Genomic DNA, 27,485 nt, shown 5'->3' with positions numbered 1-27,485 from the left:
ATGCCAAACTAATCTGATAGCTTTCTTTGAAAAGATAACGAGCCTTGTGGATAAGGGAGAAGCGGTGGATGTCATATACCTAGACTTTAGTAAGGCATTTGATACGGTCTCGCATGATATTCTTATTGATAAACTAGGCAAATATAACTTAGATAGGGCCACGATAAGGTGGGTGCATAATTGGCTGGATAACCGTAGTCAGAGAGTTGTTGTTAACGGTTCTAAATCCTGCTGGAAAGGGATAACAAGTGGAGTTCCTCAAGGGTCTGTTTTGGGACCCGTACTATTCAATATCTTCATCAATGATGTAGATATTGGGATAGAGAGTACTCTTATTAAGTTTGCAGATGATACCAAACTGGGTGGGGTTGCAACTTCTTTGGAGGATAGGGACATAATTCAAAATGACCTTAGCAAGTTAGAGAAATGGTCAGAGGTAAACAGGATGAGGTTTAATAAGGAGAAATGCAGAGTGCTCCACTTAGGAAGGAACAATCAGTTCCATACATACAAGATGGGAAGCGACTGTCTAGGAAGGAGCATGGCGGAAAGGGATCTAGGGGTCATAGTGGACCACAAGTTGAATATGAGTCAACAGTGTGATGCTGTTGCAAAAAAAGCAAATATGATTCTAGGTTGTATCAACAGGTGTGTTGTAAGCAAAACTCGTGAAGTCATTCTGCCGCTCTATTCTGCACTAGTTAGGCCTCAGCTGGAGTACTGTGTCCAGTTCTGGGCGCCACATTTCAAGAAAGATGTGGAGAAATTGGAAAGGGTACAGAGAAGAGCGACAAGAATGATTAAAGGTTTAGAGAACATGACCTATGAAGCCAGGCTTCATGAACTGGGCTTGTTTAGTTTGGAAAAAAGAAGATTAAGGGGGGACATGATAGCGGTTTTCAAATATCTAAAAGGGTGTCACAAGGAGGAAGGCGAAAATTTGTTCCTCTTGGTTTCTGAGGACAGGACAAGGAGTAATGGGCTTAAAGTGCAGCAGGGGAGGTTTAGATTGGACATTAGGAAAAAATTCCTAACTGTCAGGGTGGTCAAATATTGGAATAAATTGCCAAGGGAGGTGGTGGAATCTCCCTCTCTGGAGATATTTAAGAACAGGTTAGATAGACATCTGTCAGGGATGGTGTAGACGGAGCTTGGTCCTGCCTTGAGGGCGGGGGGCTGGACTCGATGACCTCTCGAGGTCCCTTCCAGTCCTATTATTCTATGATTCTATGATTCTATGATTCTATGATCTCCCCCCCACCTCAGCCACACTATTCACAACACAGGGGCCTGGGTGCCGTCTGGGGGCAGCTACCACTCCCGGGGATAGCCGGACAATCTGACCATGGCCTCTGTGCAAGCACATTGGCTCTGATGGTGCAGGGAATGGTCATCCTCACCTTGAAGAGGGGGGCTGGGCTTCACCAACTGTATCCCCAGGGAGAACTGACAACTCCTCTTCTTTCTCCACAGCCGCACCAGCTGCATGTGCAGGGCGCACCACCCCATCCGAGACATCCTCCCACACGAGGGCTCCACAGGAGGACCAGCCAAATGCTGCAGGGATACCGAGAGCAGCACCTGGGGGCACTGCAAGCCCTGCACCACACCGTTGATCACTGGGTGGAACTAGATTTGGAGCTCTGGTAGGAACAGTTCACCCAGGGTCGTGCCATCTGTGCCCATCTGCAGACCCTGGTGCAGAGCATGCTGCCTCATGCCACTCCAGCACCTGCTGCCTCCCCAGCTCCCATTCCTCCTCCCACTCCTTCTCCCCCTCCTGCCTCTCTCTCCTCAACCTCCACACCCTCCTCCTCAATCTCCACACCCCCTACCTCAACCGCCACATCCTCCTCTCCGTTCCCCTGGGGAGACCGAAGCCCCCGTACCCACGGTGCTGGGAGACAGTTGGCCTGGCAAGACCCCCCATCTCAGAGCCCTGAGCTTCCCCTCCACCTTCTTCTCCTTGCTTCCCCCTTCCTGCTCCCTCCTCCTAGTCTTCCCCCTCCCCTCTCCCACCCTCTCTCTTCCTTTCCCCATTCTCCCCAGAGTTTCATCCCTCCCTCCCCAGTTTTGTTAAATAAACAGAGTTTATATTTTTGAAAATACATGTATTTTATTTGACATCAGGAAGGGGGGCTAGGGAGGGATAAGTGGAAGGATGTGAGGGTGGAATAAGGCACAAGGCCCCAGTGGGGCATGCCAGGGAGACTTCAGTCCTGTTCCATGTGGAAGCTCTCCCGCAGGGCCTCCTGGATATGGACAGCCCCCCGATGGGCCTCTCAGCTGGCAGCCGTGCGGGGCTGTGCATACAGGCCAGCCAAGTGGTTGATCTCTGCCATCCAGCCTGGCAGGAAATATTCCCCCTTCTGTTCACACAAATTGTGCAGCACACAGCACGCTGCCACCATGTGTGGAATATTACTCTCGGAGAGGTCGAGGCGGGTGAGGAGGCATCAAAATCGGGCCTTCAGCCAGCCAAAGGCCCCCTCCACCACAGTATGGGCCCTGCTGAGCCTGGCATTAAAGGTCTTCTGGGAGAGGTTGAGGTGTCCTGTGTAGGGCTTCATGAGCCAGGGCTGTAGCAGGTAGGCCCCATTCCCCAGCAGGCACACAGGCATGTCCATGTCCCCAACCCTGATGTGGCAGTCAGGGAAGAAGGTCCCGACGTGCAGCCTCTGGCACACGGAGGAGTTGCGGTACACCCATGCTTCATGTGCTTTGCAGACCAGCCCATATTGATGTCCAGGAAGTGGCCCAGGTGGTCAGACACGGCCTGAAGGATGACCAAGAAGTATCCCTTCTTGTTAATGTAGAGGGAGGCCTGGTGTTCCAGGGCATGGATGGGGATGTGCAACCTGTCGATTGCCTGCCTATCCCCCCACCCTCTATCCCCCCCTGCCCCCGCAGCTGGGGAAGCCCAGGGCACCAAAGCCCTCGATGACCTCATCCAAATCCGTGAGGCAGATGACTCTGCAGAGCAGCACTCTATTGATGACCTTGACCACCTGCAGAGAGACACAGAAAACCAAGAGTCACTGGGGTCCCAGGGTGGCTGAGAGTGTTCCTTCCCCACCACTGCCCCGCTCCCCAGGAGCAACCCCTCCCCCCCTGAAATCCTGGCCACCATGGGAAGTCTGTAGTGCAGCTGGGACAGAACAAACCCTCCCATGGAGGGGACTTGAATCCCCTCCCCCCTTTTCCCTGGGGCAGCCCATCTACTCCTGCATCCCCCTCCCCCGTCCTGGCACAATGGCCGGAGACTGCCATACCTGGATGAGCACTGCTCTGACGGTGGATTTCCGCACGCCGAACTGGTTGCCAACAGATTGGTAGCTATCCAGCGTGGAGAGCTTCCAGAGGGTGATGACCACACACTTGAGGAGGGGAATGGCAGTCCTTATGTGCTGTCCTGTTGCCGCAGAGCAGGGGCAAGCCACTGACAGAGCTCGAGGAATGTGTCCTCCTTCATCCTGCAGTTCTGGGTCCACTGTTGGTCTCCCCAGCACTCCAGGACGATGTGGTCCCACAAGTCGCTGCTGGTGTCCAGGTGCCAGATGCAGCGGGACCCACTGGCATCCAGGCACTGATACTCCATGGCCCCCAGGGGGGTCATGAAGAGGACCTGGGGGTTGGGCTGCCGCAGATGGTGCCAGGCAGTCTCCAGCACTTGCTGCCCGGCTTGCAGCAAAACATCCAAAAGAAGCACCAAAGTGCAGAGGGGTGGCTCTGGCTCCATACTGCTGAGTGCTGTCGTGTCCCGAGTGAGGGCAACCAAGCAAGCAGAGAGAAAAATGCTTTGCTGTCCCTCAGCAAGATAGGCAAGCAAGCAGGGAAAGCTGTGAACTGGCTGTCCGGGGGTTCCTTTAAGCACAAGCCTCAGATAGCCTAAGACAGCAGCCACACAAAGCAACTGCTGACTTGATGCCCTGACGGAACCGGTTTCAGCTGGCCTTAAATGCGATTCAGCATCCAGTCAGTGTGGCTGCACTATTTTGATTTAGCAAAAAGCTATTTCGAATTGCATTTTGTGTATAGACGCGTTATTTCAAAATAACTTATTTCAAATTAACTATTTCAAATTAAGATATTTCAGAATAACGCTGTAGTATAGATGCTGTGATGAACATACCTGGCCCATCCAAAACGAATCTGTTAACTTTGGACATCATCAATTATTTTTCCGAATGTTGCTACTCTGAAGCATCAAGGTGAATGTGTTGTTAGATAATCTGACTGTATTCTTTCCAACCCAATTTATGGCTATGTTGGTGACATAATTGGCTAAAAATGTACTGTACATATGATAAAAGCAATCTGAATTATACTGCTAGTGTAAAGTGTTCAGCATTTTATAGGAAATTATAAACTTTCTATTGGTATTTAAAAATATTGTTTAGAATTTTATCAACAATCTTCTCCCTTATATAGGATTCTGTAGTATGGTTTAAACATAACAAATATCTAATTGTTTTTTATAGTCAATGGGGCCTTTTTAGAGTAGCTTCTATAAAACCCTATGGTTTCATTTCTGTACAATTCTATAAGATTTTTTCCATGAAGACACAATTCAAAATTACAACAAAATCCAAATGTTGTTATGAGTATAGTAATGGAAGAGGCAACAATGATAAAGGACTAGTAAAAGTAATGAAGTAGAGAAAAAAATGTGGGGACATAATATAAAAATCAGGAAAGTAGGAATAAAATGAATCTATGAGAACTACTTATTACAAGGGGCAAAGTGAGCCTTTACTTCTGCCCTTGTAAGCCTCACTGGTGTCAATGGAAATCCTGCATGAATTTGAAGGTAGATATTGGCCCCATGGAATGAGTTCCCAGGGAAGTCAATTGAAACAAAGTTCTATATTCTGCTATCATTTGGTACTCAGGACTTTCACTGAGGTCAGTGGTCATTAGAATGGCATCACTAAAAGGAAAGGCTCAAACAATGTAAAAGGGTTTAAGAGACACTTATCTTTCTTCCTTTTGAGTTGAGAGGATGATGAAAAAGAAAAGCAGGTCAGATGGATTAAGAATACGAAAAAGGCAGATATTTTGGACAAGAGAGCATTCTAAAATGTCTTGGGTACTGAAAAGCAAAGCAAATGCACCATGGGCAGATCTGGTAGCAGCAAACACATTGCTCAGTGGACCTCTCTAAGAATTAAGATTTTGCAAGGCAAGGGGGAAAGGGGACAGAGTAGACAGAATCAGACAAATAATGCTTGAATGCTATCAAAATAGAACAATTGCACAACCCAGCAATCTCCTGTTGTAGCAACTAACCAACAAAACCAAGTCACAGCGGGTGGCCCTCTAATATTGCTTTTATAAGAGAAACAAGGTGGGTGAAGCAATATCTTGGACCAACTTTGGTTAGTGAAAGAGATATGTTTGAAAGCTCACCTCTTTCACCAGCTCATATTCTGGAACCAGCACAGCTATACCAACATTATGTAAAAGAATTTTATACACACACAAGCAATAACCCACATTTCAGCAGAATAATGGTAACTAGAAGGAAATGAAGAGTGAAATGATGAATTTCTTGAGTCTACTTTGAGCTGCTATTGAGTAGGAATCATGAGGTGAAATTACAGGTTTGTGAGATTGTGCTGTTGGAAGACATGGAATCCATGATAACTCAGGGCCAGATTCTGCCACTTTTACTCATGTTGTTTCTCTGCAAGTAGTCCCATTCATATCCCTCAGCTAAAATAGCTGCCTGTCCCTATGTATCCCTGCTGATCTCTTTCCTTGCCCAGTCACCTTTGTGCCATTTAAGGGTAGATGAACTAAATTAGAAACAGAATCCTACTGAATAGACTAAATTTTAAACACCCTTGTCATTTTACTTCTATTTGCACATATGCCAGTCCTCACACAAAGTTTTCTGTCTCCATAGTTTGATGGAGATGTAGGATGCAGGAATGCACCTGTCAGTCACTGAGTTCAGCCCTTAGAAAACCATGACAGAACGTTCTGCCTGCAGTTTAAGTTTATTAAGCTAACAGTTAAGTAGCAAAACATGCAAAGCTTAGGGAAGGACTTGTTTTGAAAAAAACATTCATTGGTAATTGTTCTTGCTTATTACAATTAATTGCAGGCACTGCCCCTATCATTAAAACTTATATTTAAAAATGAAATATAATCTCAAATGTACTTTTCATTTGCTGGCCATTCCCCCAAATGACAGACAAGTTTCAGAAAGGGGAACTGTAGATAAGTAAGGCAATGTCTATGCTACAAGGGTATTTAGAAATAAGTTATTTTGGAATAATAACTCCTGAAATAACTATTTTGAGGCTTCCCACACTACAGGGAAACCTCAAAATTAGTCCAAGGCAGGCTCCCCTAATGTGGATGCACTACCTTGATTTAGTGCTCCAGGAAGCAATGGGGTGTAATTACTTTGAATGGCCCTGGGGAGGAGCCATTTTGAAATAGCAGAAGAGGAGCATCCACATCCCCGCTAGTTCAAAACAGCATATTCAAAATAGGCATGATTCCTCACAAAATGAGGGTTTATTATTCCGAAATAAGAAGCCTCTTATTTCGAAATCATTTTGAAATAATAGGCTTTCTATGTGAATGCTCATCTTGTATTTTCAAAATAATTTGAGTTATTTTGAAATAATTCTGTAGTGTAGATGCACCCCAAGAGTTTGCCCTGTTGTTGTCCCCCAGCTCTGTGTGTAGAAAGGAAGAAACCTACAGGATTCATGTGGCAGATAAGAGACAAAGCCAGATTGCATATGAGTTGGCATGACATAGTAGAGACTTGCACACCTTTCTATATGAAGTACAGGTGCTGAAGAGTCTGGGAACATGTGGATTTTACAGTTTCAGTGCCGCGAACACATAGTAGGGCCTGTTTTCCAGCCAAACGGGAACTAATATTTTGTATTATTTCTGATTCATGAGTTATATTTGGTCTGAACATGGAAGCAGAGCTAAAGGGGGAGCATGATATTGCCTGCAGCATTCGACTGAGGTTATTCCACAAAACATTTGTCAGAGTGCCAAGGGGAGTGATGAAAGAGGAACAGCCTGGGACATATCAGCCATAGCAGGTTCACTCACATCACCAGCCATTCTTCAGCATCTACAGTTAGAAGTAGAGATATAAAGGGGGCTGGGTAAGCACTGATTTGTGCTAAAGCAATCTGGCTAGAAAGCTGGAAATGAAGAGCAATAGTATTCCTTCCAATTCTCACAGGATCCCACCACCACAGGCAACACCATTTACTGGTGCACTAACATAAGAGCACATTATGCTGCATGATCCATCCTCTCAGATGCTCCTGTCTCTGAGATTGAGATAATTTGCGTTAGCAATACAATAATTAAGAGAAGCAGAGAAGTGGTGCCAGTGTCCAACTTTTGCCAGAGCACATTTAGAGTAAGAAAATATATTAGGATTTGTGATGGGTTTTATTGACATTTAGTATGTTTTCCATTTTTCTTTAGAAAAGTTCTACGGTGTCCTTTTAGGGTAGCATCCAATGAAAATGGAGTGTTCACAGCTGCAGAAGGAGGTAAATAGCAGAGGCTTCTGACATGGTTGATCTGCTGCTGTCACCAAACAGGAAGAGGTTACAGTGAAACCATTGATCAAACATCAGCCTTATGTTTTATGGGAGCTCAAGAAACTAACCATCGAACTTTTTGGACACAAATCAAGAAATGGAGACCATATAGAAATTATCTAAAAATGACCAACTGAAGAGACCAGAAAGAAAAGTCTGAGGAAGCTGACAAAAATGATTTCATGACGTTCAGGTGAAAATGTTTGTTAGTTCTTTCCAGTCATTTCTCAGCTTAAATATTCATTTTAGCAATACTTATAAAATTGATATTTTAGTGCTAAAAACCTGTAAGATTTTAAATTGTGCTTATTTTCAAATCAAATTTCAAAATTTTTCTTAACAATTATTAAAAAGATGTTAGTTTTTTATTGCAATGTCCTGATGATAGAATGTATCAGGTAAGTTGTCACAGACAATAATGGCATGAGACTAACATGATGGTACTGTTTGTGATGTGGATTGTTAACCACCAGCAATTGAACTAATAACACCAATGCACTTCATATAGGCCACAGGACTGCTTAATGTGTATTAGGGGCAAAATCCTGGCCTCCCAATGAAGTCAATGGAACCAGGATTTCACCATCAGTTAGCAGTCAGACTATCACTACTGAGATGGAAAACATTGAAATCAATTATATTAAGATGAAAAAACTCCTAATTTAATACCCAAACCTATCACTAACCCAGCTTCCCAAATTTTACTTATTGATGGAAATAATCAGTGAGAATTACACTTGTTTATCTACTCTATTTTCTTTGTAAATGTATACATTATACTTGAATAGCTTGTTTCCCAAAAGAAAGATTTAAATATTTGTCAAAAGAGACAAGTCATCTGAAGAAGACATTGGTGTGATGTTATGTTCTAAATGTGATTTGTGTTATAAATAAATTTGCATAAAAATATCTATCCCTGGATGTCATAGTTCTAGTTTATCTTTAATTCAGATGCTCAAGAAATGTAAATTATTTTTACAGCTAAATAAAAGCTATACAAAGCTGCCAGGAAAGAATAATGAGACACACATTGTGTCATGGAGTTATGATAAATCCACCAGCACCATGGTTACAGTCAAAATGTAAGGCCCCCCAGCAACAAGGGAATATGAACACATATAGATTTCTCTGACTAGCTTTAGCAAACTAATCTTAACTGGGGAAGCATGTCACACATGATATTAGGTCAGCAGCAGAAAATATTTACCCAAATGCTAGACAGTCCCCCAATATGCAGAGTAACTGCTGGTATTTATACAAAGCTTTTATTATGAAATAAGTGTCAGTGTGTTCTGGGCTTTGGTGTGTGTGTGTGTGTCTGTGTCTGTGTGTGTGTTTGCATGTGTGCATGCGCGTACACACTCGCTTGTGTGTTTATTAGAGAGAGAAATAATGATATCAGTATTCTTGTAGCATGGTAAGGTTTGCAATTGCTATTGGTGAGAATACTGATGTTAGGATAAAAAAGCATATGAAATATGAAGCGATCCTCAGGGTGGCACCAATGACATGCTTTTATTTTATTTTCTTTACTAGTGTGCCTCCATCTAGCTTCTTCACAGGCAAACAGCTCACAGTGAGAAAATCTAGCTGCATCTTCTTCAGCAGTGGAGGTGTCATGGTACTAAAAATGTACCTTGCAAAAAATGCAATTGCTTTGGATTGTGTCCTGTACTCCCATACACCTGTGTCAATCCAAAGTAACTTCAGTGGAATCACTCTGGATGGATGCTGGTATAGCTGAGATTAGAATTCGGACCGTCCTCTAAGGAAACGTTAAAGTCTGTCTATATTTACAGAGACAGAAATAGAAATGTGACATCGAGACCTGCTGGTGATTCACTACTCTGTGAGAACCATTCTTGCCAGGCCTGATGTATTCACTACACTTAATATACCATTGTCATGATATGTACCGCAAAAGAGTCGTGTATTATGCCATTGGAACACTAATAAATCACTGATCATTACTATCCTTGTGTGATGGATGTATGGTCAAATACAAAGGATTATTCAGATGAGCTGGAATTATGATTAAAATGTGTTGAAACCATGCATGTGGGTTGACATACCATTTTTTCTGCCTCCTTAAATGTCTCCCTCAAATAAATTGAGCAAGGTGTGACCAAAGACAAAGAAGAACATATTTGTATTTAGATATCTAAATTTATATTGGTAATATGTCCAATTTTGATTTCAAACTGGTTCTTTATAATATAGAATCCTATTGTTTAATTTTGAATTAGTTTTCTGTAAATATTACACTAAAGAAATGAGTACTAGAAATAGTCATTAAAATCTGGAGATGGCTAGATAATTATGGGGAAAGGGAACCTAAGGAACTTCAGCTGATATAAATTGAAACATACACGTGTCCAGATAAAAAGCATGGTGAATAGACAAAACACCCTTACTAGTTTAACAGTCATAGGAGGTAAACTGCATGGATGTGAAAAAAGAGGGCAGAATTAGCTCCAGACACTCCATTTCCAGGATTCCGTGTAATTGCGCAAGGGTGCAGATAGGATTGTTTATTCCCTGAGCTGTGCTATGCCAGCATTGCCTCTGGCTGAGTTTCCCAACAGGTAAAACTTCTTGTTGAATGTGGTAATCTCTAGCAAACAAGTACCCTCAGTTGTCCTTTTGTTAACAGGACAAAAACAAAACAAAACAAAACCCAACGACTCTTCCCTGTTCTCTGTCTATAGTGTACAGTGCTACAGTTAAGCTGCTTCAAAAATTGTGGATCCTGCAGAGCCCAAGAAATAGGAGCACCTGAAAAGTCTTTGCAAAAGAAGTACACAAAATAGGGTCTGGCTAGTTAGCGCAGTCACAATGCTTCTGAGAGCAATATATTTGCATGGGATGCTTGGGAGAAAGTGGTCACACTACATTTCTGTCTCCCAGTAGTTTTTGAAATCACATATTTTCTTTGAAGCTATGGCAGCACATATACAACACCTTGCTCTTGCTGCTTGCTGTATTGTTTCTAATATTGCAAGTGACCGCATTGTGATCAATTCCCTAGTCTGTACTCTCTTTATGGCCTTCTCGCTACCTATGCAGTATCTTCCCATTGCAGTTGTTCCTCAGTTTTGAAGAGCCTTTTACGTCTGGTCCATAGCTCTCATCTAAGTCAATGGCTGTACTACCTACCTCCATCTCTTGCTTTCAGACACTCATTTTACTGGTGAAAATCAGTGATGTATATAAGCAGTGACAAACTAAAACATGAAGGGGAAAAAAAGGAGAGGTAGAGTGTGTGCAACCCAGCATAAAAAATACATTTATCTTCTTGTTGATCTTAGAGCACTCTGAGGTTGCAAGTCAGGCTTGGAACCCGTTGTGTTAGGCACTGTCCATATAGATATGATAGCACAGGGGTCACCCTAAAAAATTAATTGTATCCACATTCACACACGTGATGTGAAGGTTATTAGGAGAAAACTTACTGCATGTTTTCATACCATTCTTCCAAAAAGAGTTTTTGAATTGCCATGTATTTGGTAGGTGCAAAGCTGCTGCAATTTTTCCTTCTCCTGACTTTTTTCCATTTTGATTAAACAGTGGAAAATAGAAGCCAGACTCTTACTTTCAGATCACATTAATGGCCAGTTTCTAAAAATTACATGAACAGAGATGAATCCTGGAGGATGTTGAGATTCTTGTGGGGTACTAAGTATTCTCAGCTTCCATTGATTTCTGTAGGGGTGCATCTACACAGCACCCTAAACTTGAAATAACATATGCAATTTGCACTATGCAAATTGCATATGTTATTTTGATTCTATTTTGAAATATCTTATCTTCAAATTTGGAACCTCTACACAGTGCCAAATTTTGAAATAACACACTAATTTGAGACCTCCCTTAACCCTCGGGGAACGAGGGTTACAGGGATACAGAAATAGTGCACCTGTTATTTCAAAAAACATTTCAGAATAATGGGTGGCTTGTTAAGACATGGGATAGCTATTTTGGGATACCTGAGGCGCAGTGTTGACATACCCTAGGAGTTGAGGGACCAGGATTAAGCTCGGGAGCCCCAATTTAGTAAAGCATGTAAAGCAGTTGTTACTTTTGAATAGGGGTTACACATGTATTGAAAGTTGAGCTTATGCTTAAGTGCTTTGCAGAAGAGGGTCATCAAGCACATGTGGCAGTAATCCCATTGAGTCCAATGGAGCACTATCTTTTTAAAGTTTGCTCTTAAGCTCTTCACTAGGGGTATGTCTAGACTGCATCCCTTTGTCGGCAGAGGGATGCAGATTAGGCATGCCAACACTGCAAATGAGGCAGGGATTTAAATATCCCGCACCTAAGTTGCATAAAAATGGCCACTACTTTTGCCAACTCAGCACTTTGTCAGCAAAAAGAGGCAGTCTAGAGGGGGATCTGTCGAGAAAGAAAGACTTTTTCGACAGATCCTGTAAACCTCCTTGAAAGAGGCATAAGGTTCTAGACCCTAGGCTGGGTCTAGAATGCACATCTCCAGTGTATGTGAAACATCCTTTGCTCTGCTTATTTTGTAAAGTACCCAGGCATCAAGAGCTCAGTTGTGGTCTTTGGAGAGGATTCCACCCCTCACTTTTCATTTTAAATGTGCAAATTGTCACTTGTAATAATATTTAGCTATCTAGTTATCAAAGTCATCATGGCACTGAAAAATTTAAGAGCAATAAACCTCTTGGTTTTCAAATATTTTATATTTACAATGGCCAACCATTTAAAAAAAGAATCAAATGATGCTGTTTAGAAACATTGAAAAGAGAAGTATCACTCTCAGCTGATGGCTCGTATGACAAGGTACTGTTCAGAGTGAATTTTTATGCTTGAGTAATAACCCTTGAAAAATGGGGACCCTAATGCAAAAGCTGACACAGCTTTAACCAAAGCAGCTCTAGTAAGTGCTGCTATAATTATTTGCTCATTAATTACAAATTTTGCAACACGCGAGAGTAACACAAATTGGAAAATAGGAATAATTATCAGTAATAAAGCCACAGAAGCTGGACACATTGAAAGTATCTTCCTCTTTAAATTTAATAATAGCAAGACAGCTAGGAAATTAATAAGAAATACATAATTGAAAATTAACCTTGCAAATCTGCTTTTAATAAACCATGGTGCTCTTGCGTTACAATAATTTTACAGAGCCCTTCATTTGCATTTGAAGTGCTATCCCAGGTAATACTTTATGTGTTGAGAAAGTCTTATATGTGTTTGGGTTTTCAGATAAAATACAGAGTGTGCACTTTAACATAGTTAAAGCTTTTGGACCATGGTTTAATGTTTACTCTGTGTTCTGAATGCCTTAGGAAATGTATTTTTATAACCAGAATGACTGGAAGCCAAAAGTACAAAGGCGATCTTGTGCCTGCCAGTATGCCTGAAAGCTATGTTGTTGTGGGAGTGAATGCTGCTTTCATCCTCAGTTTGCTTTACATTTAAGTTAATCTTTCAGATTTAGTGATTAGACATATTGCACTCTTTTGATGGAAATTCTGTAGATATGGGATTTGATGATTTAGGGCGTGTCTTCACTATAGCGTTAACCTGGGTCTGGGAATCTGTGTTAGCCAAGCTCAGCTGTGAGCATCTGCACTTCTGACTCACATCCAAGTCATACCCAAGTAACCATGTCTACACTGGCACTGCATTAAACTGGGTTAGGCACTAGGACTTCTGGGGGCATAGCTGGAGTTCTTTGAGCTGCTCTATAATATAAGCCTCTGCACCCCAATCAGCCTGCTGGGATGAGACTCTCTGAAATGGCATCAAGCACTGTGCAGAGTATCCATGTATCAGGCTGCATGGAATATAGGGTTTAAGTACTGACGTGGTGTTTATAGGTAACTTCTTGTGCCGAAGAAGACAATAGAAAGAAGGGCTGAAGAATATGGCTCAGTCAGAATTGTGGGGAGGTATTGAGAACTATCAGTGCCCATGTTAAATAACTGAGATTTCTTGTATGGCAAAGTCGGTGGTTAGTGGCTCAAATTAAAATGGAGCCTGAGCTCTTCCCCACTCCCACCACCACACAAACTGTTTCAAAGCATGTCTGAACCTGGGGCAAGGGGTTCTTGTGTTTGGAAGAGGGTGGGATGAAGCGCTTCCATACAGGTGAGAGCACAAGTTAATTCTGAAGTGAATGTGCAGTGAGTCAGTGGTAAGTAGCTGTGGCGGGGTAGCCCCGCCCCTCCCGGAGGCCGCCGGGGCGCCGCGGCCGCAGGGGAAAGGAGCACTCCCCGGCACGGTGTGCATAGCCGTCCACTCCCCCCGAGCGGGGGGGCCAGCGCACCGTCTGGGTGACAAGCCGGGGCCGGCTGACGGTGCGGAGAGGGGGTGAGGAAAGGAGGTCGCAGAAGTGACGTCATGGGGAGGCTGCCCGCGTGTTCCGCCGCTTTGCTCCCCGTCCCCCTGGTCTGCAGACCAGGGAGATGGGGAGCAAAGCAGAGCAAAGCCGCGGAGCCCAAGGGCAGCAGGACAGCCACGGCGCGTCTGGGCTGTCCCGCTGCCCCCGTGCTCCGTGGCTTTGCTCTGGACGCCTGTGGTACAGCAGCTGGGGCACTGCCGGTTGGTCCCGTAGCGCCGCTCTGGGCGCTACTGGACCAACCCGGCAGCACCCCAGCTGCTCTGCCCCAGGCGTCCTGATTCAGCCACTGCTGGTCAGTTTCAGCAGCGGCTGAATCAGGACGCCTGGGGCAGAGCAGCTTGGGTGCTGCTGGGTTGGTCCAGTAGCGCCGAGGAGCGGCGGCGCTACTGGACCAACCCAGCAGCACCCCAGCTGCTCTGCCCCAGGCATCCCCAAGTCAGCCGCTGCTGAAACTGACCAGTGGCTGACTACAGGAAGCCCCTGCCCCGGGCTTCCTGGAATCAGCCGCTGATCAGTTTCAGCAGCAGCTGACTTGGGGATGCCTGGGGTTCTTAAGTTGAATCTGTATGTAAGTCAGAACTGGCGTCCAGATTCAGCCGCTGTTGAAACTGATCAGTTTCAGCAGTGGCTGAATCTGGATGCCAGTTCCGACTTACATACAGATTCAACTTAAGAACAAACCTACAGTCCCTATCTTGTACGTAACCCGGGGACTGCCTGTACATTCAAAACATGTTTTCTTCACAGTTCTAAGCACCACCACTGACTGCATGTAAAATGTTGGCTTCATTGTCCAAAACCACAAATCCTAGGGAAAAGGCCATTCAGGGTCAGTGATTCAGCTGTTCGTCTGTTCATTTTATGTAACTGGGTAGCAGCAATGTGCTTTCTGTCCAAAGCCAGCAATAGCGGGAATACCTGCCTCTGAAAAGTCTGGATCCCCTATTAGAACAGAGGAAAGAAAGAAACCTAGAAGACAATCGCTGTCATATAGTCTTTGATTTGAACTCTTGTCCATTTATCTGCCACGTACATTTGCTTGATACTGCATATGACTTAAGGTCCTTGTCATTTCTTTCCACAATATTCTGCATATTTCAGTGACTTCTTCAGTGCAGACATGTTTTTGCATTGGCCTGTGGTACAAGGGAGCTGCTCTAACTGCAACAATAATAGCATTATCTTCCACCAGAGGCACTCAGAGTTCTTGAAGAAGATGAGTAAACTACAACTAAGATTAGCCCTGTGGGGTGGCTACCTAGAGAGCTGTGAAAAACTCAACACTTGCAGTTCACAGGAGCATGGAACAAGTTTGAATTTTGGTTGCCCGAGAACTGCTGCTGTGAGGTACAAAACAACAGTTTGTCAGGGAATTCTGAGCCCATAAAACTGGAGAGTTGGCAATGTTTAGTTAGCACTCTGACAGATTTCCTGCAATTAGGTACCTTAAAAATGGGACAACTCTCGGAAAACCTGGTTATCTTACTGTGTAATTACTCCCAAAACATCTCTCCGAGGGTATGTCTACACTACAAAGTTAGTTCGAACTAATGGACGTTAGTTCGAACTAACTTTCATAGGCGCTACACTAGCGCTCCGTTAGTTCGAATTTAATTTGAACTAGCGGAGCGCTTAGTTCGAACTAGGAAAACCTCATTTTACGAGGATTAAGCCTAGTTAGAACTAGCTAGTTTGAATTAAGGGGTGTGTAGCCCCTTAATTCGAACTAGTGGGAGGCTAGCCCTCCCCAGCTTTCCCTGGTGGACACTCTGGCCAACACCAGGGAAACTCGTCTGCCCCCCTCCTGGCCCCGGACCCCTTAAAGGGGCACGGGCTGGCTACGGTGTCCGTGCCAGGTGCAAGACTGCCAGCACCCAGCCAGCAGACCCTGCACCTGGCACGGATCGAGCCACCCACCCGATGCCACCCAGCCCTCCCCCTCTTCCACCAGGCAGCCACCAGGCTGGTGGCTCCCGGGAGCTTGCCCGGGACCGCAAGAGGCGGGCACCCGCCTGGGCTAGTGCGGACATCGTGGACCTCGTCCACGACCTCCGCACTAGACACAGGAAAGTGGCCAGCTAGGGCAGGAGAGCTGCCAGCCTGGTCACCCAGGAGCAGGTGTGCATGAAAATCAAGGTGGTCCACTGAGACCCCCGACCCTGAGCCCTGAGCTTACAATGGCCGTACTGGGTCAGACCAAAGGTCCATCTAGCCCAGTAGCCTGTTTGCTGACAGCAGCCAACCCTAGGGACTCTGGAGGGGATGGACCGAAGACAGTGACCAAGCCATTTGTCTCGTGCCATCCCTCTCCAGCCTTCCACAAACCTTGGGCAGGGACACTACTCCTACTCCCTGGCTAATAGCACTCCATGGACCCAACCTCCATGACTTGATCTCACTTCCCTTTAAACTCTGTTCCAGTTCTAGCCTTCACAGCCTCCTGCAGCAAGGAGTTCCACAGGTTGACTCTTTGCTTTGTGAAGAACAACTTTCTGTTACTAGTTTGAAGCCTGCTACCCATTCCTTTCCTTTGGTGTCCTCTAGTCCTTCTTTATGGGAACTAATGAAGAACTTTTCTGTATGCACCCTCTCCACCCCACTCATGCTTTTAGAGACCTCTATCCTGTGTCCCCTCCATCTCCTCTTTTCTAAGCTGAAAAGTCTCAGTCTCTTTAGCCTCTCTTCATAAGGGACCTGTTTCCAACCCCTGATCATTTTAGTTGCCCTCCCCTCTCTCACCCTCTCTCTTCCCCTCTCCCACCTCCTTTTCCCAGTCTCCCCCAGTTTTGTTCAATAAAGACAGATTCCATTTTTAAACACAATTGCCCTTTATTGCTCTCCTGCAGCCCCCCAATTGCCCCCTCTCCCCAGATGGCAGCCTGCGGCAAGTGCAGCCGGGCTGATGGCCGAGTGCTGTGATGTGCCCAGTGTGGGTACTTCGGGCAATCCGAGCCAGGACTGCTTTGCAAGCGGGGCACTCCTGAGAACTGTCTGTCCGGGGTGGGGTTCGGGACCCTTTAAGCACAGCCCTCGGCTAGCCTGAGACAGCATCTCCACGCTCTAAGTCCTCCTCTGATGCCCTGCCGGCACTGCTTCCGGCCATCCTTAACCCCGGTTCAGGGTCCACTTAATGTGGACATGCTAGTTCGAATTAGCAAAACGCTAATTCAAACTAGTTTTTTAGTCTGGATCCGTTCGTTCGAATTAGCTTAGTTCGAATTAACGTTGTAGTGTAGACGTTCCCTGAGAGTTGAATCTCAAAGTGAAAGATATCCATCGCTGCCAGCTTGATCCTAGTTTAGAACCAATGTAATCCACACACCTACTGGGTGAGGTTCACTGTCCCATGTAGTGGCACTTAAAGCACTTACACGGTGAAAGAATGAGTTTACACTATGACCTTAGCCTATCTCTCAGCTAAAGCCATAGAGGAAACTCATTCTTTTCCTCTGTAAGTGGTCGAAGTGCCACTACATTGGACAGTGAACCACACTCAGTAGGTATGTGGGTTACACCAAAACTATTCAACACCATAAATCCCTCCCTCATCCCTCCACCCCAAGTGGGATGGGGGTACTTCTGCATGAAGCTCAATCTGGGTTCATCTCCCTCCATTCAACTGTGCCTAGTTTGGGCATTTCCTGAAATCTCAAACTAGATGAATTTCACTTGGTATGGAGGGTTTTGTTATGAAATTTTGTAGACCAAAATGGATGAGTCTTGGGCAGGGTGTGAACACTGAAGCAGGGAGTATCAAAACCTGCTCATTAACAGCCTGGGGTTATCAGACACTCAGGTGCTGACCTTCAGCTGGTTGCACAGGCCTCGCTGGCCATTAAAAGCAGTAACCTTCCCATGGATTTTGGCAGGGAGCTCTGCTGAAGGTTGGCTGCGGTCGGCACTCTGCCATAGAATCATAGAATCATAGAATAATAGGACTGGAAGGGACCTCGAGAGGTCATCGAGTCCAGCCCCCCGCCCTCAAGGCAGGATCAAGCTCCGTCTACACCATCCCTGACAGATGTCTATCTAACCTGTTCTTAAATATCTCCAGAGAGGGAGATTCCACCACCTCCCTTGGCAATTTATTCCAATATTTGACCACCCTGACAGTTAGGAATTTTTTCCTAATGTCCAATCTAAACCTCCCCTGCTGCACTTTAAGCCCATTACTCCTTGTCCTGTCCTCAGAAACCAAGAGGAACAAATTTTCTCCTTCCTCCTTGTGACACCCTTTTAGATATTTGAAAACCGCTATCATGTCCCCCCTTAATCTTCTTTTTTCCAAACTAAACAAGCCCAGTTCATGAAGCCTGGCTTCATAGGTCATGTTCTCTAGACCTTTAATCATTCTTGTCGCTCTTCTCTGTACCCTTTCCAATTTCTCCACATCTTTCTTGAAATGTGGCGCCCAGAACTGGACACAGTACTCCAGCTGAGGCCTAACTAGTGCAGAATAGAGCGGCAGAATGACTTCACGAGTTTTGCTTACAACACACCTGTTGATACAACCTAGAATCATATTTGCTTTTTTTGCAACAGCATCACACTGTTGACTCATATTCAACTTGTGGTCCACTATGACCCCTAGATCCCTTTCCGCCATGCTCCTTCCTAGACAGTCGCTTCCCATCTTGTATGTATGGAACTGATTGTTCCTTCCTAAGTGGAGCACTTTGCATTTCTCTTTATTAAACCTCATCCTGTTTACCTCTGACCATTTCTCTAACTTGCTAAGGTCATTTTGAATTATGTCCCTATCCTCCAAAGAAGTCGCAACCCCACCCAGTTTGGTATCATCTGCAAACTTAATAAGAGTACTCTCTATCCCAATATCTACATCATTGATGAAGATATTGAACAGTACGGGTCCCAAAACAGACCCTTGAGGAACTCCACTTGTTATCCCTTTCCAGCAGGATTTAGAACCGTTAACAACAACTCTCTGACTACGGTTATCCAGCCAATTATGCACCCACCTTATCGTGGCCCTATCTAAGTTATATTTGCCTAGTTTATCAATAAGAATATCATGCGAGACCGTATCAAATGCCTTACTAAAGTCTAGGTATATGACATCCACCGCTTCTCCCTTATCCACAAGGCTCGTTATCTTATCAAAGAAAGCTATCAGATTAGTTTGGCATGACTTGTTCTTCACAAACCCATGCTGGCTATTCCCTATCACTTTATTACTTTCCAAGTGTTTGCATACGATTTCCTTAATTACCTGCTCCATTATCTTCCCTGGGACAGACGTTAAACTGACCGGTCTATAATTTCCTGGGTTGTTCTTATTCCCCTTTTTATAGATGGGCACAATATTTGCCCTTTTCCAGTCTTCTGGAATCTCCCCTGTCTGCCATGATTTTTCAAAGATCATAGCTAAAGGCTCAGATACCTCCTCTATCAGCTCCTTGAGTATCCTGGGATGCATTTCATCAGGACCTGGTGACTTGCTGACATCTAACTTTCCTAAGTGATTTTTAACTTGTTCTTTGTGTATCCTATCTTCTAAACTTACCCTCTCTCTGCTTGTATTCACTACGTTAGGCACACTTCCAGACTTCTCGGTGAAGACCGAAACAAAGAAGTCATTGAGCATCTCCGCCATTTCCAAGTTCCCTGTTACTGCTTCTCCCTCCTCGCTAAGCAGTGGGCCTACCCTGTCCTTGGTCTTCCTCTTGCTTTTAATGTATTTATAAAAGGTCTTCTTGTTTCCCTTTATGCCATAGTAGGTCTGTTGACAAGAACTGCTTGAGTTGTGCGTGTGCAATCAGCACCACTGGGGGAAGAGTTTTCCCTGCAGTCAGAAGCCAGGAAAATATAATCAGAGCTGTGTGCCAAGGGCAGCAGAGGGGCTGATTGCCAAATGCTAAGAAGCAACTGTTCAGGGAGGGCAGGGAGGTGGCAGAACCATGGCTCCAGCCTCCCCACTTCCTGTGCTGCACCCTGAAATGAAGCACCACAGAATATACCTGCCTCTGCTGAAACAGGGGGCCTGCAAGAGGAATTATCCCTTTGTGGGGCACAAAGCATCCCAGTGCTCCTTGTAGGAAAAATGTCTGCTCACAACCTGGCTACGTCTAGACTGGCATGATTTTCCGCAAATGCTTTTAACAGAAAAGTTTTCCGTTAAAAGCATTTGCGGAAAAGAGCGTCTAGATTGGCACGGACACTTTTCCGCAAAAGCGCTTTTGCACAAAAGCATCCGTGGCCAATCTCGATGCGCTTTTATGCAAGAAAGCCCCGATCACCATTTTTGCGATAGGGGCTTTTTTGTGCAAAACAAACCTGAGCTGTCTACACTGGCCCTTTTGCGCAAAAGCTTTTGCGCAAAAGGACTTTTGCCCGAATGGGAGCATCATAGTATTTCTGCAAGAAGCACTGATTTCTTACATGAGATCGTCAGTGTTCTTGCGGAAATTCAAGTGGCCAGTGTAGACAGCTGGCAAGTTTTTCTGCAAAAGCAGCTGCCAGTCTAAACACAGCCCCCCTGTTTAAGGAGCCAGGAATAAATGTTCCCTACAAGACAAAGAAATGGCGAGGTAGGTTTCGCCATTCATACTCCAGTTGTGTAGACCCTGCCTCTTTGAGTAGCCCCAATGATTTCAGTGGAGGTCCCTACAAAGTTATGAACTAGTCAGTGTGCCAGGGCAACATAACCTTATCCTACATCTGACCTTGCTATTTTAGAGTCACAATCTGACGTCTTTTCTGACCTACAAAGGGACTGGGACTATTGGTGGTGCAAGATACTATTCAGTATGAGCAAAGGTATCAAAATGTGGCCAGGAGGATCAGAGGTGCCACACTTCCACAATCCCACTTGGCTTCAAACATGTCCATGACACTTCTTGTCTTTTTCACTGTAATATGTGAACAATTTTAAACTGCCATCTAAAGTCATTGAGATGCATTTTTAAAACACTAATAAGCTACTGATCATTCAAACTGATGTAGGATTTAAAAATGTTAATACCATTAATTGATCAAAGCTAATTCCCAAAAATGGGAATTCCTATGTTCCTACATTTACTATTGTAGCCAAGTATAAATAGTGATATCATGGAGTCTGGCCTCTGCCAAGCTGAGTTGCACTACAGGAATGGCAATGGACTTATTTAAGCATGAGGGTTTCATTTAATACTGTGTGAGAATGCAAATTGTGGAATCATTGTAGAACAGATTTCGGTACAGAAAAACTTTGCAATTAAAGGAAATGTTTGTGACTGACATACTTACGGCATACACCAAAATTTCTTAAGGCATGTGGAAATCCTTTTAGAAAGAAAAACTAACCTGGAATACCTTTTATGAAACAAATGACTTGAACACCTTCAACAGTTTTCCAATATACAGCCTCTGAAAACCACCAGGATGGCGTGGAGAGAAAATGGAAATGTTTAGGGTCCTGAACCCATAAAAGCATTGTCCTTATAATAATAATAATAATCATAATAAAAATCCATTGAGGACTATGAGTTCTAAATATAGGAACTACCAGCAATAATTTTAGCTACTGAGTTGCTTTATAATAATGATGTCAAGCTAGCTTCAGTCCAGGCCCATCTACTTAGTGTAAGGCACAGCAGAATGCTCTGTTGTTCCTGATGTTCTGTTTGCTTTTAATGGGTTTTGGGGTGGGGGTGATGGGAAAAGGGGATGCCGTTTTCTTGCCCTATGAAGATACATTAAAACTGTAGTGAGGCATTGACTATAACACAGTTCCCTGCATTCCCTTGAGAGCTGCAACATGGAAATCTGTTCCTATGCAGAGCAGGAACCACTGATAAGAGATACCATAGAGCACACTTGGAGCTAGAGTGTCCTGGGGAAACAGACCCCATGGGATTTGGAACTGAAATCTCCAAATGAACCAGGAAAGGATGAGGGCACCTTACATCTGAAAATGTAGCCTCAATATTTTTTTCATACCAAAATGGCCTTTGTCAGCATGAGGAACTAGTAATATCTTTGAAGTATTTAAGGTACAACACCACAAGCAAATGCTTTAACCAATAAAAGTATCTTTGGTGCGGTTGATGGAGTAGAAAGGAGGATTGTACATCAAAGATTTTAAAATGTCCAACTTATATAAACAAAAATGTAACTGCTTAGGTTTGTTTTCAATCAAAAGTGGATTTCCAAAGTCCCTTAGTTCTATTAGATAATTTTATGATATTTCCATCGTAGTTAGTTTAAGTTATTAGAATCTAGCCTTTGTAGAATGATGGAAAACCAGTACACTGATCTCTTCCCATCCCCTAAATGCAATGGGAATAAATATAATAGAAGGATCTGTAATTCAAGCAAAGCAAGAACTATTAACAGAGTGTTTAAATTAGCAAGGTTTGAAGATTTTACTTGGTGTTTATTTGTTTAAAAAGTGTATTTTACTTTGTTTTTAGATGCTCTTCATTGTGTTCTTCATACTTACTACACATGGAACGAGATTTTTCATATTACAGTAATATCTCTGATGCTGTTCCAAAAATCAACTTGAAACCATGAGATTCCAGTAAGTGATTTCTCCCTCTGGTGGCTGCAGATAGGAAATACAAAACTTAAAAGACAGGTCATGTTTCTTAAGCATAAAAGTACATATAAGGTAAAAGTAATTATAGCTGTTTCCAATTTAAAAGAAAAATCATTTGATATTTTAAGTGTTATTTTTATAGTAATATCTGAATTTTTTTCTGGGTTTCTTTAGTTATTGAGATACAAAACTGAGGTATGTAGATTTGGAAAACTAGTCAACACAAATGCAAATTAATTCAATTTACTATGGTGGGTGTCTATTGAAAGAGAAGTAGCAGTGTTTGATGAAAGAGAATTATAGAATGTTTAATATTTCCTCTCATTTGATTTGGCAGGAGTGAGAATAAGAGGCTTATTGTTTATCCCCAATTTCAAGATCTTCTGGTACTGACATATCTACATTGTTTAAATACAGTGCCACCAACATAAGTTTTAGTAACTATGCTAATCTCAGCCTTACACTGCTAGGGAAGTGTACTTGAGAATAATTGCCTGCTAGTGCTCCACATGCACTTTCATAAGGAATAGTGAGTACTTTCTGTAGCGTAAGTGAATATATAAGGAGAAGAGTGAAGGGAAGAGATGGGTGATCTATGAAAAACATGAGATATTGTGGTTCATTTAAATTATATTTTGGGTTTAAACAAAAAAATAATTCTGTGAATCTTTTTCCTATAATTAGCCTCTTTCAAATGTGATTGAATTACCAACCCCCTCTTTTTTTCTTAGCTAAAAGGAAAAGTGTGCTTTGTGTGAAGACTTGCAGAATCTGAGCCCCTTCTCCCTTTCAAACCCAGTAATGGTTGGGTCAAACAACAATAATGGAGTTGGCTCAAAGTAAGGTGAAATGAGTTCACATGCTCCTCTCTGTCAGCCAAACTTAGATTGGCACAAGCAACATAAGTCTTCAGTTTGAGTTGCACTTTCTTATGACAAGCTGAATTTGTTTTATTCCCTCTTCTCTTCCAGCACTTTCAGTGAAACAACGCTGGCACATTTCCTCTCTATCTAGCATACAGAATTTGACAAATGAGGAGAAATGAGAAAACACCTACCAGTGTTTCACAGATGAAAAGAGAGAAGTCCTTTTTTGCATTGGGGATGAATTGATCATAATTTTTGTTATTCTTGTAAGTTTCATACTGAGGTGTAAGAAAGGAAGCTATTGGACTCAGTGAGATTATTCTATTCCTCCTTCTTAAACACTACCGTGAACTAAATTGTAACCTAATATCACATAATCATCTATGAAATAAATGCACAGCTCCATGGAGATGCCTGAGCATGGGAAATTCATTAAGAAAAAACAACCAAACAATATGATAACTAGTTAGAACTGAAGGATTATACCATCACACTTTATGTCTCTCCACATATTCCAGCAGTGGCAAGGAAAAATTTGTTTGAATACTCCTGTCTAGTGCTATGCAAAACTGTCCAGTTTCATTTTGTATATTTTCAGTTCTAGGCCCTTCTCAGATGAAAGGGGCCTTGTCAAGAAATTTTGGCTCAGGGAGGAGAAAAAGAGAGAGATTCCAGCTGTGAAGTTTGGATCCTCATTTGGATTCCAGACCCCTCCTTCAAAGGTTGTGTTTTTTTCAGATCCAGGATATCATCAGTGCAGGGCTACCTCTTCCTCTAAGTAAACTTTCACTTTCATCAAAAAGAAATGATGCGAGCCAAAATTAACTCAAGTGTGGGGAGGAGGTTTCTTCAGAGCTCTCCACTGCTGCAGGATGATGTGTTTGAGTGGAAATAGAATGCCAGACTTCTCTGAAAAAATTTTTTAAGAGTGAGAAGAGAAATTGTTAGCTACAAGAAATTAAATTAAAAGCAAATGATTTTGTCATGACCTCTTCTGATAATCTGTCCGTCTCAAGTGTGAAACTTGTGTGCACAGGAGGTGTAGGAACCTGGGCCATGAATTTAGAGTTTGTTTACAAAAGAGACCAGGATGACCATAAACTTTAGTGACTGTGGAGCAAAATGCAAATTCCCATGTGGGAATTTTCATTATCATTAAAATCAAGTTTATGATTTGGAGTTTCTTGGGTTATTTTTAGTGTTCTTTTTTTAACATAGCTCTCATTAGCTCTGTCATGCACCAAAAATCATTATTACTCTTTGGTTGTTTTCATTTGACTTTTGTTTTTTTATTACCTTTTTAGTGTTTGTGTTTTCAAACTTTTCTCTGCAACTGTGGATGCTAACTGCTTAATTTTTAAATTAAAGTTGAAATTCTCATGTACTCACATGATTCCAGTTCTTGAAGATTTAAGAGAAACATCAAATATTGTGAAATGTGCAATCAAATTGCAATATTTAGCAACACTACACCATTGGTACTTACCCCTTTGCCAAAGATTTTGGCACAGCATCACTTTTGCCATTTTAAAGGAATTTTAGTATAAATTCTATTTTGTCCTAAAACTTTCTGAAGTTCTTCTTACTGTAGTTCTTTCTGAATTCCTGACTCACTTTAAACCTTAATACCACAATCTAATTCATGAAAGTAGATTCCTATGCCTGCATGGAGTTTCACCGCTATCTATGGGGGTCTCTTTGGCCATAGGAGCCCAGTTCCATCAATCAGACTGCAGGATGGTATATTGTATAATGGTGTTCTATTCCAGGTTCAATTATAAATTATAAATAATAAGTACATTACATTGTTAGACCTTGCCATAATAATTCTTCAGCTAATAAATCATTCTTCCTTTCCTCTAAAAAGTCCTGTCAATTGCTTTGCTGGCTTCTTGTTGTTTATGTACAGCACCTGAAAATTCTGTTATAATTTCATTTTATCCTCTTCTAAATGTTTCCTTTCATTCTGTGTTTTTTCTTTTCTTATCACTTTTTATGCTCTCTTAATTTCAGTATGCATCATTCCTATCCTGCTCTGTATTTGATGTTTTATAACCCATCCTCTTTCTCACCCTTGATTACTTTTACATTTCTCTGTTCCTTCACACTTTAAAAAATTACCTTGCAATTATTACTAGATGGCATGCATATTGCTAGATGGCATGCATAACCCTTCGGCATACATTAATTTATCTTTGAACACTTTCTATTTCCCCTTTGTGTCCTTTTCCTCTACTGCTGTATCCTGTTCAATTTCACCCTGCACTTCCTGCGCTCTTCCAAATTTTGCTCTGCTGAAATCCAATCTTCTTGTTTTCTCAGTTTCCTAGTTGAACATTAATCCCAAAGAAATCCTTAACTAGATTTCAGGCCTAGTTGTTTAGATGGTTCTCTCCCACTTCTGAATCACTAGTTATAACACAATTATTCCATAAATCTAAATCTAGAATTATATCCTATTAAGTTATATGCAAAAGCCACAAATTTGTTGCTCTTTTTTCTTCTTCACAGTTTTAGTATCTCATTATGACCCTGGGCCTGTCCCAGAAAAGCACTTAAGCATGTGCTTAACATCAAACACATGAACAGTCCATGAATCATTGTGTGGGGAATAGGTCTCTTCAGTGCAGAGACACTTTGGTCCCCCCTTTCATGTTGTATAGATTGCAGGAAAGAATAGTTTGGAAGAGGCACCAGGAAGATAGTCTGTGTGTACAAGGCAAGAATGCTAGCTGCAGTTGTGGCAACTCTGAGAACACACCTTTGAATATAGAACAATTGTTGTTTTAGAATCATGGAGTCCTCACTTGTTCATTACCCAGCATGCAGCTCATGAAACATATAATTAGTGATCTGCAGGCTTTCCTTTACATGTATATGATGATTTTTTATTGTCCGAGTCCTTTAAAAATTCTTAAATCATCTATCACCGTCTGCATTGTGCAGACCCAAGTCAAAGTAACCATACCCTAGAGTCCCTAGAGCACCCACCACGCCAAATAATATGGCAGTCCCAATGACTGGAGTCAGCAACATGGAGGAGTCAGCTATGGAAGGATTTCTCTGGCTTGTGCTTTCACTCTAGTGGCAGGAAGCTGACAGAGTATCTGTGCGGTGGTGGTGGACATTCTGGCAGCATTTACTGTTCCACCACAGGTTCCTGATGGATTTCCTGATGGAGCTGCAGGAGGAGGACGCATCATAGACTACATTGGCAGATGCTGTTCAGTATGGCTGATGCCTCCTACACAGACTGCTGCTTTTGGTGCAGGGCCACATGCACAGAGTGGAGCACCTCATCATGCAGAACTGCAATTGTGAGCAATGGGTCCTGAACTTTCATGTGAAGAAGGCTACATTTCTGGAGCTTTGTGAGATACTTGCTCCCACTAGCCAGCCTAAGAGATGCTACAGAAGTCCAGAATTGGCTTGCTATAATGTCTGCAAGCTGGCTGCCCCTGACTGCTACAGTTCTGTTACCAACAAGTTTGAGGTTGGAAAGTTGACTTTGAGTGATGTGCTGCTGGAGGTTTTTGAGGCAATTAGATGTGTGGTTTACCCCAATATGGCAGGCATTAAAGATATTCCTGAAGTAATTGCTGGCTTTGTGAGAATGAGAGTTTGTCGCTGTGGCAAGAGCATTGATGTGACACATGTGCCCATAGTTTGTCCTCCTCAAGGAGCACCTGAACACATAAACTCCATTGTGATGCAGGAAGTAGTGGAGCACAGAGGCAGATTTATGAATGGCAATGTGGGCTGTCTAGGAAAAGTTCACCATGCCAGAATTTTTGTCATATGGGAGTCTGTATTCATAGATAGGCTGAGACACTATTGTACCCACAATGATTTTGACATAGTGTCATAGGCCCCCACAACATTCTGGGGGATCTTGTGTACCTCCTGTTGACTGAGGGTACGTCTAGACTACCGCGTTTTGTCGACGGAAGTTTTGTCGACAGATACTGTCGACAAAACTTCCATCGACAAAGAGCGTCCAGACACATGGAGTTCTGTCGACAAAGCAAGCCGCTTTGTCGACAGAACTCCGTAGTCTGGACGCAGTGTTACAGGCAATAACACCTTCTGTCGACAGAACTCTGTCGACAGAA

At 43.1% G+C, this 27,485-nt stretch overlaps 1 long non-coding RNA gene across 2 annotated transcripts; it reads left to right on the top strand.

The window, feature by feature from the left end:
* The first annotated feature begins 1,254 nt into the window (after positions 1 to 1,254).
* Positions 1,255 to 27,349, top strand: LOC142831209 (uncharacterized). 2 transcript variants are annotated; one of them, XR_012906859.2, is made up of 3 exons: positions 1,255 to 1,646; positions 7,474 to 7,785; positions 22,380 to 27,349. It is a non-coding gene; the product is annotated as an uncharacterized LOC142831209 (long non-coding RNA). The 2 variants fall into 2 exon arrangements; XR_012906862.2 differs by lacking the exon at positions 22,380 to 27,349 and adding an exon at positions 9,129 to 9,626.
* The last annotated feature ends 136 nt before the right edge of the window (positions 27,350 to 27,485 follow it).

This window comes from Pelodiscus sinensis, chromosome 13 (assembly GCF_052426305.1).
Source record: "Pelodiscus sinensis isolate ZL-2025 chromosome 13, ASM5242630v1, whole genome shotgun sequence".
In the NCBI taxonomy this organism is placed as follows: Eukaryota; Metazoa; Chordata; order Testudines; family Trionychidae; genus Pelodiscus; species Pelodiscus sinensis.
This window is presented reverse-complemented; position numbering and strand designations above follow the sequence as displayed.